Raw genomic sequence first — 12,025 nt, 5'->3', positions numbered from 1 at the left:
GTCTGCAACCCCTCATGGATTCTGTCCAGCAGAGGCCCCACAATTTTGTGTGTCCCCTGAGGTCACGGGATTTTAATCAAACTGCCGTCAGCTCCTTTAATTGGCCATTCAATGCATAAATGGAGCGGACCCCGTGGGAGCGCTAGGTCTCCGCTCCCTGCTCTCACGTAGTCTGCGCCGTACAGCAGTTCCAGGGGCACTGCCATTTTCTCTTCTTCAACATAGGATCCAATAATGTTATGATCACCTTATTGACTCCTATGGAAACAGAAACAATTAGTTTGGTTGAACGTCAGCTCTCAGCAGAAGAGAGGTTCCCATTCAAGGCTCTGTACTATTGACCAGAACTGTTTCAATTTAACGAGTAAAATAGATCTGCACTGCCGAATCAGATCATTTCAATTTTTGCTGTGAGGAAAGATCATTAACATACATGAACACAAGGAACATAAATTACAGCATAGACACTTCAAAATTAAAAATAAACCCAGAAAAAAAACAAAGGAACTGCCGATTCTGGAACCTCCTCATATGCAGCTTCAGGATCCCCCAATAATCAGGATACAATATTCCGATAGAATAAAATCACGTTAAAAAAGAAAAAAAGCAAGTGCAGACGGGATAAATGTCGTGCAAAAGAGAAAAGATGACCGGATTTTGAAAGCTCAAAGGGTTTCTGGACACTTTATCCAAATGTATGTAGTGTTATAAACACTATAACACTACATGATGGGGTTTCCTATAGAGGCCACCTATTATTACAGTGGCACGGGCAATAAATCAAGAAATATAAAAGGCATTCAAGGATGGAACAGCTCTTATCGTGTGGGCCTTTAACATGGATATAGATTTTACGAATCAGGTTGGTCCAGGCAGCCTGGAGGAGGAATTCATAGTGGTTGTCTTTCCTTATTATCATATTACTGAACCTGCAAAGGAACATGCTATCTTGGATCTGCTCATGTCCAATGATGCACGTAAAATTATCAATCTTTAGATTGGGATCCACTTGGAAAGAGTGATCGAAATATGACTGTTTATTATATAATAGTTCACATAATATCATATAATAACATAACCAGTTTGTTATGCTAAAACCTATGTAGGAAAGGGGGTATTTGAAGAAACTGCATTAGAATGGTTTCCAAAGGAGAAAACTTCAGAGGAAGTAAAGTTGGCTTTAAGAAAACAAGAGTTAGAGGAAATAAGAGAGGCAGAAAGGAAAGCCGAACGGGAAGCAGTAAGGCAGGCAGAAAGGGAAAAGAGAGAGAAAGAACAGAAGCATGAGCTAGAACTAGCTAAATTGAAGCCGACCTTATCGCAAGGAGGGGGAGAAGCCCAAAATCCACGTGCTGGTTCGGAGGGGAGGTTTCTGGTCAGTAGAAGTTAGTTCCTCCATTTGAGGAAAATGCAATAGACCAGCATTTCAGGCATTTTGAGAAAGTAGCTGTAAATTTAAAATGGCCACCAAACCAGTGATCACTCCTGCTACAAACTGTTCTTAAAGGGAAAGCCCAACAGGTGTATTCGTGTCTCATGGTACAACAAGCAGCTGATTACGAATTTGTAAAGCAGGCTATACTCCAATGAACTAGTCTCAGAGGCTTATAGACAAAAGTTCAGGAGTTTAAAAAAGGCACCAACCCAATCTCACCTGCATTTTGCTTCTAGGAAGGTTATGTGTTTTGATCGGTGGTGTGCCTCAATGAAACTAGAAAATAACTTTGATTTATTTAGGAAAATCATTCTGATTGAGCAGATTAAAAATTGCGTTCCTGACGATATTCAAGAGAATAATATAAAAACTTGGCAAGAATTGGCTTAGTGGGCACCAGGGAAAACCATTCAAATACTGCTGACAATCCACGTAGAGTAGAAAGAAAATCTGGAAGTTAGGTTGAAGGAAGAGAGGAAGAGAAATGTATGATGGAAAATTTTTTGATTGTTATTTACCACTATTGTATGAAGCCAGGGTGCATAAGAACAAATTGTCCTGTAATGAAAAGGAAGAAATAGAAAGGGGTGGTACGAACCACTTGTGTTCAGAGTGAGAAAGTTAGGGATATTTTTAAACCATTCCTGACGAAATGTTTCATTTTGGTTAAAAAAGGATCCAATCAAGTGCCAGTTAGAATCCTGTTTTATGAGCCCAAAGGACCCCAAAACCCAGCAGCAATAGACTTTCACCAAGACAAATGGCTTTCAAACCAAAAGTTATATTTAATCAACGTCAAACGTGAAAATAGATTCAAACTTAATTTAACTCTATTCTTATACTGTCCACTATACTACCCCAAATTACCCCCTTCTCATTTTAAGCGCATGTGTATGTAATGTGTGCGTTAATTCACGAAAATTTATTTAGTTCACAGTTCAATCTCACTTCTCCTTCTTCCAAGTTCTCTTCTTGTAGGCACAAAATTTAACATGCATAAAGTTCGCCAGGCTTGGTGCTTGAAAAGTAGATGTTTACCGCTCAGGATGGTTCTTGTAGGGTTTGCAGAGAGAGAGATATTTGTTGCTCCAGGATTTCCACAACTGAGGTAAAATCATTAGTCACCGCAGGGTCCCACTTATGAAACTTGCCGCATCAGGGACTTCTGGATGGTAACCTCTTTCTTCAAGCTACCACAGAGTTCTATTCCTTCCTCTATTTCAAGAGAAACATCAGACAGATAACACTTCCTGCCATCGACTGCACTGGAACTTGCTTTCATAATATTCAAACAGTTCTCCCTGGATTGCATTTCTCAGTTACTTGTCAGTGTCCCACACACTGACTGACTGACTGACTGAGCTGTTAACACAATTCTCTCTCTTTTTCAACTGTAACTCCAAAAAGAGCATGTGATCTGTGTCTAGCAAGACCCCCACCTTCTCTAGCAAACAACATGAGTTCTTTCTTCTCCTCATGTTGTAATCTTAGTTAAACAATCCAGAATTGAACTTTCTGTGAGCACTTTGCAGAAAAGGCACTGATAGACAGCATGACTCCAGCAAGACAATGGTCAATAATTTTATGTCAGATCAATGAACACCTACATGTGAAAGGTTCTTACATTCTCCAGAGATCCTGAAATGTGAATTCTTCAGTCTTTCAAATAAGATGTGTGTATGTATATGAGCTACTCTAAGTCTTATAAATTCTCCCGAAATATTAATATTGTAACACCTCCCTTTCTTTAAAGGAATTAAAATTCAGAAATAACTAAATTGTCTTTAAAACCTCAAAAATATAAGAATTCACAATATATACATCATAATAAATATGTTGACAGCATATTATACAAGATAAAATTTAACATCTTGATAGATAGTCCTCTATTATATTATTTAAACCTCTGATATGAACAATTTGCAAATGATATTCTCGTAATATCAAACTCCAGGTTAACAATCTTCTGTTCTTGTTCTTCATTTTATTGAATAACACCAGAGAATTATGGTCAGTAATTACCACAATTGGTTCTTGAGATGTACTGAGATACATATCTAAATTCTGCAAAGATAACACAATTGCCAATAATTATTTCTCAATAGTAGAATAGTTCCTTAGATGAACATTTAAATTTTTGGAAAAGTAGACAACTGGATGGTCGATTTCATTATGTTTTTGCAATAAAACTGACCCTACTGCTCCCTCACTCCTATCCACTGCTGCAGATTTAACAAAGTCAGGAGAATTTAATAGAGGATAATGGCATAGCCTATCCTTTAAACTTTCTAAAGATGCCTGACACTTAAGTCCACACAAATTTCTCCACCTTCTCCAAAAGGTTGGTTAAAGGAAGAGCAACCTCAGCAAAATTTCTGCAAAACTTCCTATAATACCCTGCCATTCCTAAAAACCTTCTCACTGATTTCTTACCATTGGTAAGAGGAAACTCAGACATTTCATTCAATTTTGCTTGAATAGGTGCAACTTTGCCATGACTAACTACATGAGCCAAGTATGACACAATGGCTTTGGATAATCTTGCAAACAATTTGTCCAATTCCTTCAAATGTTCTTCCCATTTGTCACATTTTATGACCAAATCATCGATAAAAGCATCTGTATGTGTTAACCCTTCGATTATTGAATTAATCCTTCCTTGAAATGTTGCAGGAACATTTTTCATGCCAAAATATAACACTTTGTACTTCAGTTAAATAAAGGGAATTTTGCAGCTATGAGGGAGGAGCTATCCAAAATAAAATGGGAAGATACACTAGCTGGGAGGACAACTGGGGAAAAATGGCAGGTTTTTATGGACATTTTTCACAGGATTCAGGACAAATTTATTCCAAAGTGGAGGAAAGGCTCTAGGAGATGCAAATGTCAGCCCTGGCTAAGTAAGGAAATCAAGTGCATTATCAAGTCCAAAGGGAGTAATTATAAGATAGCGAAGCGGAGTGGGAAATTAGAGGATTGGGATACCTTCAAAGAACATCAGAGGGTAACTAAGAAAGCCATAAGAGATGGGAAAATGAAGTACGAGAGGAAATTAGCAGATAATATTGTGGAGGATAGCAAAAGCTTTTTTAAGTATGTGAAGAGGAAGAAATTGGTTCGGTCTAAAATTGGCCCTTTGAAAATGGGCAAGGGTGAAATTATTACCGGAAACAAGGAGATGGCAGAGGAATTTAACAAATACTTTGCAACTGTCTTCACCAAGGAGGATATAGGTTATAGTCAGTTAGGGGGTAGTGGTCATGCGGTACCAAGAGACTTGGGGAACTTTACTGGGGAGGTAGGGGATATCCGGATCCAGAAGCAGGAGGTTATGAGTAAATTGTTGGGACTGAGGGCTGATAAATCCCCAGGGCCTGATGGGCTGCATCCTAGGGTGCTTAAAGAGGTGGCTATGGAAATTGTGGAGGCACTGGTCGACATTTTCCAAAGTTCCATAGATTCCGGGGAGGTCCCTGGGGATTGGAGAGTGGCTGATGTGGTGCCGCTTTTTAAGAAAGGAGGGAGGGAGAAAACGGGAAATTATAGACCGGTTAGCCTGACATCAGTGGTGGTGAAGATATTGGAGTCCATCATAAAAGGAGAAATAGCAGAACACTTAGTCAGTAATAATAGTATAAGGGCTAGTCAGCATGGATTCCTTAAGGGTAAGTCATGCTTGACTAACCTTCTGGAATTTTTTGAGGATGTGACAAAGAGGGTGGACTCGGGAGAGCCAGTGGATGTGGTGTATTTGGACTTCCAAAAATCCTTTGATAAGGTACCGCACGGGAGTCTAGTGGGCAAGATCAGGGAGCATGGTATTGGAGGTAAGGTGCTGACATGGATAGGAAATTGGTTAAGAGATAGGAAACAAAGGGTTGGAGTAAATGGGTCTTTTTCAGAATGGCAGGATATGACGAGTGGAGTGCCTCAGGGATCGGTGTTGGGTGCTCAGTTGTTTGTAATTTATGTTAATGATTTGGATGAGGGGATTATAAATAACATGAGCAAATTTGCAGACGACACTAAACTGGGTGGCGGTGTGGGGTGTGAGGAGGATGTAAGGAAAATGCAGAGGGACTTGGACAGGCTGGAGGAGTGGGCGGATAAATGGAAGATGAATTTCAATGTGAACAAATGTGAGGTTATTCATTTTGGGGGAAGTAATAGGAAAGCTGAGTATTATTTAAATGGAGACAAGCTAGGGAGTGGGGAAGTGCAAATGGATCTGGTTGTATTTGTTCACCGGTCATTGAAGGCTAGCATGCAGGTTCAGAAAGCTGTGAAGAAGGCAAATGGAATGTTGGCTTTCATAAAGAGGGGATTGGAGTATAGGAACAGAGATGCCCTTCTGCAGTTATACAGGGCCCTGGTGAGACCCCACCTGGAGTATTGCGTCCAGTTCTGGTCTCCAAACTTGAGGAAGGACATACTAGCTATAGAGGGTGTGCAGCACAGATTTACAAGGTTAGTTCCAGGGATGGCAGGGTTGTCATATGCAGCAAGGCGAGAAAAACTGGACTTGTATCCATTGGAGTTTAGAAGGATGAGGGGGGACATGATTGAGGTATACAAAATCATCAGGGGGATAGACAAGGTGAAGTCTGATTACTTGTTCCCAATGATGGGGGAGACGAGGACTAGAGGGCATAGTTTAAGAATACAGGGTAGGCACTTTAGGACGGAGATGAGAAAGCATTTTTTTACCCAGAGAAGTGTGAATCTGTGGAATGCTCTGCCACATAGGGTGGTAGAGGTGGATTCGCTGACTATGTTCAAAAGAGAGTTAGATAAGACTCTTGTGTGTAACGGAGTTAAGGGTTATGGGGATAAGGCTGGAAAGGGGTACTGATGATAATGATCAGCCATGATCTAAAATGGCGGTGCTGGCCCGACGGGCCAAATGGCCTACTCCAGCTCCTATTGTCTATTGTACTCCTATAAGCCAGATGGAGTAATATAAGCTGAAATATTCCTTCCTCTCTCAGTTAAAGGCATACACCAGTAACCCTTCAACAAATTCAACTTAGTAAGACATTCTTGGAATAGGATAAGTATCTGTTTTAGTTACTGCATTAACCTTCCTGCAATCTGTACAAAACCTAATAGTTCCATCTGGTTTCGGTACCAGAATACAAGGAGAATTCCAATCTGAGTTTTAAGGACTAATAATGTCATTTCTCAACATATATCCCACCTCCTGATCCATAATTTTACTTTTATGAATGTTTATTCTGTATGGGTGTTGTTTAATGGGATTTGACTCACCAACATCCACATTGTGATAAATCACTGATGCCCTTTTTGGAACGTCAGGAAAAAGATATGTCTTCTTTAAAATTAAATCCTTCAACTGTATCTCTTCTTGTGAATTAAGATGAACTAACTTTTTCTCTAAAGTTTTCAAAATTTCTGAGTTAGACAAGTGCACAGGAACCATGGTTTCTTTAAGGTTATCCTCACAAGATTTTATTTCCATTACCTCATGATCCACCACTTCCTCCACTCTGTCAACAGCCAAAACTTCTGATACAGATTGGTCTCCATTACCATTATTCTCATAATAAGGTTTCAACATATTTATGTGACAATCCTGAGTTTTGTTCCTTCTATCTGGAGTGTTATCAACATAGATAATATTGATTTAACTGTGTATGGACCAGAAAATCTAGCTTTCAAAAGATTGTCATGTGTTGGAAAAAAAATCAAACTTTACTTCCTACATTAAATTTCCTCACTTGAGCTTTCATTTAATAAACACTTCATTTTACCTTGAGCCATTTCTAAATTCTCAAGCTAAATTCCACACTTTTTGTAGCCTTACTTTAAATTTAGAAACATGATCAAGCAAGTCCAACTGCTCATCCTCATTAACCCACTGTTCTTTTAATAACATCCAAGGACCTCTAACCTGATGTACAAACACAATTCAAAAGCAAAAACCTAATGACCCCCTTCACACCTCTCTTGCTGCAAACAACAATAAATGAATACCTTCATCCCAATCTTTCCCATTCTCCAAACAATAAATCCTCATCATATTTTTAAGAGTGAAATCTTTCCAAAGCTCTGCGAGTTTCAGGATGATATGGAGATGAAGTGATCTGTTTTATTTCCAACTCATCAATTATTTGTTGAAACAATCCAGACATAAAATTAGATCCCTGATCACACTGAATTTCTTTTGGTAATCCAAACACTGTGAAAAATCTTTCCAGAGCCTTCACCACCATTTTAGCTTTAATATTTCTTAATGGTATAGCTTCTGGAAATCTTGATGCTGCACACATAATTGTTAACAAGTATTGATTTCCAGACTGAGTTTTCGTCAAGGGACCTACACAATCCAAAATATCTTTAATGAAAGATTCCTTAACAACAGGAATAGGTTGTAATGCAGCCACTGGAGGACACTGGTTAGGTTTCCCCACTACCTTACAAATGCCCAAGAGCCGGGGCTGGCCATCAAAGTGAAAGGACACGTAGATCAAGGATGTCTGGGTGCCTAGCAGCCTGGACACATTGCTCTGCGACGACTCAACAGGAATGCCGCACCTGCTGGTCCTGCCGCACTGGAGGGTGAAGAGCTCAGTGTGATCCACAATCTCGCTCACCCAGCAGTAAAGACAACTGTGCAGATGGTCATGGAGTAGTGGCTGTGTTTCTTACACTGTTTACACCGCCCCACTCTCTCTATAAAGGCTAGCAGAGACTGACCTTGTGTTCACAGCTTGCCTTTGTTCAGTTTACACATGAGTCGGGTTATATTTGGCCCAATAAAAAAATTTATACTATACATTCTTACACAATGCAATTGCTACAAAGCATAAATTCCATTGCTACATAAGATTGACAGTATTATCAGACCTGCTCATTGATTGGTTCAGAAAAAATTCCTATAGTTAGTCATGGTGCTAATTGGACCTTTTGAATTGCCTTGCCTGCCTTACTAGAATGCTGCAAAATCTAGATTTTACTCTCACTGGCTTTTAACTCCTTCCTTCCTCAAGTGGACCTGTTGACATTGTGTGTTTGAACTTTCTAATTGAATTTGTTGAAGTTCTGCACAAGAAATTGCTGTGTAAAATCAGAGAGAGCATTGAATGGAGAACTCATTGGTAGGGTGGAAGCAAACCTCTGAAATAAGTGAGTCCATTTATGAGCACCAGAAAAAGGTTGAGCACTGGTACAATGGAGATTTACAATAAATATTTACGATCGATCAGCGGAAAGTGAATAGATCATCAAATGAGTCTCCAGTGGCAGTTTGATCTGTGAAGTGGATTCCAGACCAGTGAAGGGTAACAGGAAAAGATAATGAAAGTACACAAATGCATTGCTGTTGCAGTGTAATGCAGGTACATGTGGGGATAGCCAATTCAGTGGCAATAATCTAAAGGGAGATTGTCACCTGAACATGTCAGGAAAGGGAGTGATGTAAATGGACAGTCATGTACAGTTTAACCATTAACGTTACAAAAGACAACGTCGAAGTTAGCGCTTTTGGGATTCCTGACATGCTGTTCAATTGTTCTTGAGAACTATCATGGTTACATTCTTCGACTTGTTTGATTTGAGTTTTGAATGTGTAGGTGGCTGCAATTTTCAACTGCAATTATGAAACTGCACCACATTTCGATTTCTTCACTCGATGGAATATACTGTAACAGAGTATGTAGAGGTATTTGCGAGGTAAATGGGGAAAGGTTTGTTAGAACAGGTCACACACAAACACTTTAAAACACAGAGATTTTGTAGGTGCTTTTGAAAGATGCTTAGACTCATGATGGACAGTCATTTGCAAAAGGCAACAAATGTAACAACAGTGGCAACTTTGTTTGGAAGCTTTGATTGGAAAAGAGCATTTGGCAGCTTTGTCTGGAAAAGACCATTTACTGTCTGGAAGGTCATGTGATCTTCGCAGCCAGAGAACAGTAAAAAACAGGCTAAGCTCTCAGAGTTGGAGGTAGTGAGAGAGAGAGAGGGAGGAGAGAGACACAGACATTGGTTCCAGAGGGACAAGCTGGCGAGCTTTGAAAGATGGCCCGGGCAAAGGAGAGGACTGGCTGTCCAGTGTTTCCCTGAACTGAAAGAAAGAGGTTATCAACTGGAGAACCCTAAAGGTGGCCATGTTTCGTGAGCAAGACACTGGAGTGGCTAAATAAAATGGAATCAGATGGTGATGTCCTGGAACAATAAAAACTCTCTCTCTCTGAAAAACAACAAGAGCCTTCTGAGTGGTAACTATTTACCTGTTGAGCACCAAAGCCTGGTGAACTGTCTTAATGTTAACTTCTGTGCACAGTACAAGTATTGGCCTCAACCAGTGAGATTGGACTGTGAACCAAAGCACTTTACTGAACTTACACACAGGTGTGTTTAGAATGAGAAGGGGGTTAAGTAGGTTAAGTGAGTCAATAGAGATAAGTTAAAGTTTGATTGTATTTTCATATTCAAAGAAAATTAAAGCAACTTTTGTTTCAGTAACCGTTTGGCGTGGTTCACAGGTTTTGCTGCTTGGATTTCGGGTCCTCTCGCCTCTTAACGATATCAATTATTTTGTCAAGGTCCAGATCATCTCTGTTTTTGCCTTTTCCAATAATTTGAAATAAATTATCATCAACGAGGTCTGTCACGACTTATGTCGGAAATAGACCCATCTCGTTCTTTTCTTTCAAACGTCCCAGCACACGAGCCTTTTCCACACCATTCTCCTCATCTTGATTTTGCATGTAACGCTCCTGGGTAAATACTGATGCAGAATCTTCATTTATCACATTTCCTCTGACTCCAAGCATAAGATATCTTATTATTCCCACCAATAGTAGGAATTGAGTCAGGATAAAAGTAAATGTTGATAACTCCAGTGACACTGGCGTCTCTTTATACTGTCTTCCAATTGCTTTCCTCGACTGCGGTGCAGTTCACAGTTTACCCTCAGTTATTATGGATCCACACATTCATGCGACCAGAACAGAGCACTTTCAGATGCAGAAACATGGGAAACACAGTGACCCAATGAGTGTACATCAACCCTCTCACAATCCAGATACATGTCATCATTGCTCACTGACATGGCATCCAAACGATGCCTTTTGATGGTGGATCTTCCACTTTGAGTCTGCAATCCCCACATTGCTGTTATTCTGGGAGCAGGTGACATAACTAGTTTGTTCATTGAATACAACTCACATCAATTACCAAGAGATCCGTGCGGCTGGAGATTCCTCTCTTCTATAAGAAGAGATGCCGTTAAAAATGTGTTTCATTGACGTTTGATTTGTCACTTCTCTGAGAACATGGGAGCCTGGTTACTAAGTCAAATCATTGCCATTTATTATCCTGTTGTGGCAGCTGTCGGTGTTCCAGGTAAGCAAATGTACCCGGCGTGTTTTTCCCAGTCAGCCAGCCAGTTGCTGGTGTTGGATGTGGACCGCATTCATGGGATGCGGTATTATAGGTATTAAATCGATGAGCGACGTCTGCTCAATGATGGGGTTTCCTTTAAATTAACCCGGTGTCTCAGTCCAAGCCGTTATCTCGGTAAAGTTGCCAGGCCTCCTTTTCACAGTTCAATGTGCGGACAAGTCCCATGAACACGACAGCAGTTGACAGGCTGAGTTTGTGGCCAGGGTGGAATCACACGCTGATGAGCTTGTTCTGCTAAATTCACGGTCAAGCAATCCAGGGCGGTGGGGTTGGTGTTCCTGGATCTGGTCGCTGTTGCAGAACTGAACGACGCTGACCTGCTCTCAACGACTTTATTTCTCACTGAACGGCAAGAGATTGGATGTGAATTGTCTGGCACGGTGTGATTCCGCGGTGGTCGCTCAGCTGACTGAGAACTTGTTCAGTTTCACATCCGTCCGGGCTCGAGATTCACTGAAGTCGTTGAATATTCCCACAGTCAGAATGAAAATTCTGTAATAGATTAGTAGGACAAGCATTGTTTCTGGAGGGATCACCAGTCAATGGTCGACAGTTTTCTTTTAGATTTGAGTGAATCAGATTGCACGTTTCCCCTTCGGTCGTGATTTTACACCTGAATATATTTTTACTCTCCAAAGTTTCTTTCCCCATTGACTTCCTCATTTTTATTCCCCAATCTGACTCTTCACTGTTTCTCCGCCTCTCTCATCCTCCGTCCTCTTCTCCATCAGCTCTGGGCCCCTCCCTTGTTTCTTTCCTCTTTGATAGTTGGAAAGTTTACTCTTCTATTTGGGTCTCGTAAACCCGAAACTTTGATCGCTTCTGCGCATGGATGTTGGCTGGATTAGAGATATTCTTCAGCAACCCTTTCTTGGATCAAGTGAAAGACTTCTTCTAGATTGAAACAGAAGGCACTTTCAGGTGACCAATTGCCCAGCATGTCAAGCCGCATGTTTAGGCAATATGCGGCTGTTTGGAGGCCATCTGAATGTGCAGGAGAGGGAGCGACGACTCCCTCCTCCGAGAGGGATAATCAGCCCAGCTCAGTGGCTCCCCCAGCCGCCTGAATTTAGCCGTAAAAGGGTCAGGCTACTGATCACAGCTGACACTGGGCAGGAGCCCCATTGTGCTCAGAGCCGCATCATGTGCATCATGCGTCAT

The 12,025-nt window shown here is 40.8% G+C and overlaps 1 long non-coding RNA gene across 5 annotated transcripts in view; it reads right to left on the bottom strand.

Moving 5' to 3' along the window:
* Window positions 1-12,025, bottom strand: part of LOC138753897 (uncharacterized) — a 154,351-nt gene that overhangs the window by 62,673 nt on the left and 79,653 nt on the right. The window lies entirely within an intron of this gene.

The sequence above is a fragment of the Narcine bancroftii genome, chromosome 2, assembly GCF_036971445.1.
Source record: "Narcine bancroftii isolate sNarBan1 chromosome 2, sNarBan1.hap1, whole genome shotgun sequence".
In the NCBI taxonomy this organism is placed as follows: domain Eukaryota; kingdom Metazoa; phylum Chordata; class Chondrichthyes; order Torpediniformes; family Narcinidae; genus Narcine; species Narcine bancroftii.
Note: the sequence above shows the minus strand (reverse complement) of the source record. Positions and strands in the feature narration are given on the sequence as shown.